The 5,000-nt window shown below is 47.5% G+C and overlaps 1 pseudogene; it reads left to right on the top strand.

The window, feature by feature from the left end:
• The window catches only part of LOC139640398 (netrin-4-like), a 9,744-nt pseudogene extending 4,748 nt beyond the window's left edge, over positions 1–4,996 (top strand).
• Positions 4,997–5,000: the final 4 nt, after the last annotated feature.

Genomic DNA, 5,000 nt, shown 5'->3' with positions numbered 1-5,000 from the left:
ACACACACACACACACACACACACACACACACACGCTGAATTGTCAGACAACAATGACACCGATGACTAATGTTCATACATACACATTCATGCATTCTTGTGTGGAATCTGATCAAAATGCCACACTGGAGTCAACCCAGGTTAAAGTCTTCCCATAGACAGCCAGTGTAGCATCGATCAATTCTACGATAAATATGTAATCAGTCGAACTGCATCCGTCTCAATCCAGAGTGCAAGTGTAATGGACACGCCCAGAGCTGCCGCTTTGATTGGTCGGAGTGGCGCGAGTCCGGCCAGCGCAGCGGAGGCGTGTGCGACTGTCTGCACAACACCGACGGGCGCCAGTGTCAGAGCTGTAAGGCCGGCTTCTACAGAGACCCACACCGGCCACACACCGCCCCGGACTCCTGCAAACGTAAGCACACACACACACACACACACACACATCATATACATGTCACCAAACATGTTGTCCATCATAGACGTCTTGTACCAGTGGCATCATTTGGGTATGGCGAGGTGTGGCATTTACCATACCTCAGCCTCAGTGGGTCTAAACGAGACCATCAGTGAGAAGACTGACAGCCTCTACCAGCCTCTACTCTGCATTTTACACTGTGTGGTAACTGGTCGGATTTGGCGGGAAATCTGCTGGATCGCTTTACGGCCCAAAAAAAAGAGGGCGCTGTTCTTCCAGAGCTAAAGCTTTCAGAGTTTCTGGCAATGGCAGACGGTGGGAGGAGAGAAAGGCCGATGGAAAAATCACTTCCAATCACTAGAAATTTATTTGGAAGTCATATATCTAAAAAAAAAAATCACATCAGCACGTCTAATGATTTATCACACCGACCAAATAACATTTTGTCAGGCATTCATTAGTCATTGCTCCACTTTGCCAGAGTCCATTTATATTGGCATGTTTTGGTGTTTTGGTGGTTTTGCAAATTGACACCCTGCAGCCACAGTCAGTGTGTAGAACACACTGTAATGGAGGGTAGGGTTACAGAATCATCATGAAAAAAACATCATTAGTCATACAGAGTTTGTGCAAAATGTTGCTTGTGAATCACGACCATAACCTCATACACACCACACTGGCACGGCACTCTCATTCCTGCGAGGAATGCTGATGACTGGGATCACAAGCCGGGACGTGCTGGATAGCGCTGATTCCTGATGGGCACCTGGCTCTGTGTGTGTGTGTGTGTGTGTGTGTGTGTGTGTGTGTGTGTGTGTGTGTGATAGATAGAGAGAGAGAGAGAGAGAGAGAGAGAGATGCATACTGCTTACGCTCCATCCAAGGTTTACACCTTAGTTAATCATCAGACGGCGGCATACCTACGGCTTGACTCAAATCTCACCCTGCTCCACACACACACACACACACACACACACACACACACACACACATACACACACACACACACACACACACACACAGCCCCTCATTGTCCATCTTCACTTGTTTTGCCATTCTCTTCCTGTGACTCACCCAAGTAGCTTCAGGGTAATCATTGGTAGTGGTGAATGTGTGAGGGTCCTCTGTGTCTGTGTGTGTGTGTGTGTGTGTGTGGGTGGGTCGTGCAGCGCGCTACCCTCCGGTGACCAGACGAGTCTTAAGTAAACACCAGATAGTCATCCATAAACACGGAGCAGTGGCTACATTCTCCCTCAGATTATCTGTCAGATTTGACCCAGTGAGCTCAGTCCTCCAGGTATGCTAGGCCTCATATATGAATGCTATAATGTGTGTGTGTGTGTGTTTGTGTGTGTGTGTGTGACGCTCACGCACGTCTCCTCGAATTCAAAACAACTGTCAAATTTCACCAGACCGTTTAAAAACATTTGGGTCGACTTGTACAGCGGTTGTCGCTATCAATGCAATTTTATCATTCGTGACTCATCTGTGGCACATTGGCTTGTACGTGGAAAATGTGCTCGTATGCATGGGGTAACTGTAGCTACCTTAGCGGGGGGGGGGCTAATGATCCCAGCTGATGGGCTGATGGATAGAAAAAAGAGAGAGAGAGATAGTGCACAGATGGAGGGGGGGAGGTTGTGAAATCCCGCTGTAGTCGCTTGCTGACAATGGAGGAATTTCCCTCCGTCGTGAGGAACATTTTTTTCATACCAGGCATGGAGGGGCCCAAGAAAGAAAAAAACACTCTGTCAAGAAACACTTTAGCAGGGGAAAGTTACAGTGTCTGTGTGTGTGTGTGTGTGTGTGTGTGTGTTCGTTTTGTTTTCTCACCGGGTGTTTTCTGCGGTCGTTCACACAGGTGTTCTGTCACGTCTCAGCACACGCTCATAAAGTTTTCATTGTGAGCGCTCCCACGGCTGATAACGTCCTTATGAATTGTACACACACACACACACACACACACACACACACACGTGCGCGAGAGTCCTTGTGTGCTGACCCCTTCAAATGCTCATAAATTCTCACGCAGATATGTAAACACACACACGCTTACCAATCGTCACGCGTGTGTCGCCTCGTCATGTGACTGAGGGGGCATTGTAGTGGCTGTTAATGATTAATGTGATTAAGGCTGCTGACTAAACAATACAGTCACACACACACACACACACACACACACACACACACACACACACACACAGACACAGACACAGCAGACATTTCACACTGGTGTCAGATCTCCTCTTCAACCTGTAAGGACACGGACAACAGTCTGCAAGTGCAATCCTCTTCTTTAACGAGCGTGTGTGTGTGTGTGTGTGTGTGTGTGTGTTTGTCTCTTTACTGCTTGTGTGTGTGTGTGTCTCTGTGAGTCTGCGAATGTGACATCTTTATGAGTCTGCTGATATCATGCGATTCCGACTAAAGGTACGGCTTATCTTATCTCCGTTGCCCCTGGTGATTCGTCTGAGAGAGAGAGACGGCAATCTGTCTGGGAGCTCCAGACAGCGGAGGGCCTGCGTGTGATGTCATCACTGTGCGACCAAGCCGCACTTGATAGACAAGGGGGGAGAGAGCAGGGCCTCCGGATCCACAGTAGTTACAGAGTCATTTACTGCCAGGAGGGGCGATAAGGGGGGAGACGGGGGCTTCAAGCATCATTAAACAGCAGAGAAACGGCCCCTAACTACCGCCCCCCCCCCCCCTTCCTTTCTCTGGCCTCGTCTTCTGCCCCCCCCCCCCTCCAGATAGGGACAGTTATATGGGGGAGTGCTGGGACAGGTTGCTGGGTCTCGGTATTCACAACACTGTAAAGACGGCCAGCACTAGTTTTCTCAGACGAGTGGAAACGTAGGTGGAGGAGTTATGTGTGCGTGTGTGTGTGTGCGTGTGTGTGTGTGTGTGTGTGTGTGTCTGTGTGCGTCTGTGTGTGTGTGTGTGTGTGTGTGCGTGTGCACTGGTACATTGTTTTTGAGCTGGAGGTTGTTTAAAGAACACACTATCAGCGCACAATTAGAGGGGACATGAGGGAGGGAGAAAGTTGTGGACGTGTATGAGTGTGTGTGTGTGTGTGTGTGCGTGTGTGTGTGTGTGTGTGCGTGCATGCCATGATTGCCATCTGATAAGAAAATGACAGAGAGGCCATTGTATTACAAGCTCTTGCAACAAAACCTTGACTATCTCAGTATACAAGCAGTACAGTGCTGTTAGTATAATGTACCATACGCTCCACAATGAGATCCATATGTTATTTTGTAGTAGGTACTGGAGAATTCATTCATATTCAATCAGATGCATTCATTCCATTGTCTGTCAGGTTAGTTTTATTGTCGGTAAACTGGAGCATCAATTCACTAAATCCTAAGCTATGGAAAAAGTCTATATCATTTTTTTTTATGACATGGCTTAAGATATGAAACTTTAATGATTGCAGCAGTAAATAATAATAGGATACAGCAGGGAAAAACAGAATATAAACAACAATATAGCAAATGGGGGTTATATGAACATATGAAGCATATGGCAATTTCAAAGCCTGAACAAGTGAAGTAGAATGTATGAATGAGAAGTATTAGGGTGTGCAAAATATGAAATGTATGATACATATATATGAATATGTAAATAAGGAGGATAATGTTTGTTCTCCATTATAATGATAAAAACTACGAGATCAAAGCATCAATTTACCCTTGTCAGATAAATTGATGAAATTTGTATACTTACCATAAACAAATGAGACCATGCCCTTCTTTCTCTCCCAGCATGCAACTGTCACCCCCTGGGCTCCATGCCCTTCCACCTGGCCGACGGCTCGCTCTGCGACCCCGCCAACGGAAACTGCATCTGCAAGCCGGGCGTAGGCGGCGCCCACTGCGACAGGTGCATGGTGGGATACTGGGGCTTCCACGAATACGGCTGCCGACCCTGTGACTGTGCCGGAGACTGCGACCCCTTCACCGGAGACTGTATGTTTGGGTGAGTGGCACGTGCACGCTCACACACACACATAAAGGCTGCTGATATTCCCTCGTGTTTCTAAAGTGTGTGTGTGTGTGTGTGTGTGTGTGCAGCTCTGATCTAGACCTGTACAACTTAGAGGGAAACTCCAGTGAGCCGGTCCGGATCTTCAGAGCGGATGAACTCTTCTCTGCCCTCCACTACTCAGGTGAGATACAGAGACAGTGTGTGTGTGTGTGTGTGAGTGTGTGTGTGTGTGTGTTATTCATCCTCCTGCACAGTCCAGTGACCAAGCGTTAATGGTTAAGAAATGAAAGTCTTCATAGTGCCTTACAAGGACATGGAACAAAGGTGTGTGTGTGTGTGTGTGTGTGTGTGTGTGTGTGTGTGTGTCTTCTCTTAGACCCCCACCACCACCAAGTGTAACTGCAGCTGACATAGGCACATTCTTCATTGGACACACACACACTGTGCTTGCATTCTTTGAACGCCACACTTCTGAGACCACACACCCACTCTCTCTCTCTCACACACACACACACATCAGTTTTTACAAATATTAATCTATGCCTGTGTCTTTGTTCCCTACAGAGAAGTGTGAGTGTAAAGAGCAAGTCCTGGC

This window comes from Centroberyx affinis, unplaced genomic scaffold (genome assembly GCF_046629955.1).
Source record: "Centroberyx affinis isolate AG114_WGS23_722 - 3 ecotype Tasmania unplaced genomic scaffold, CSIRO-AGI_Caff_v1 ptg009339l_1, whole genome shotgun sequence".
NCBI classification, from domain to species: Eukaryota; Metazoa; Chordata; class Actinopteri; order Beryciformes; family Berycidae; genus Centroberyx; species Centroberyx affinis.
This window is presented reverse-complemented; position numbering and strand designations above follow the sequence as displayed.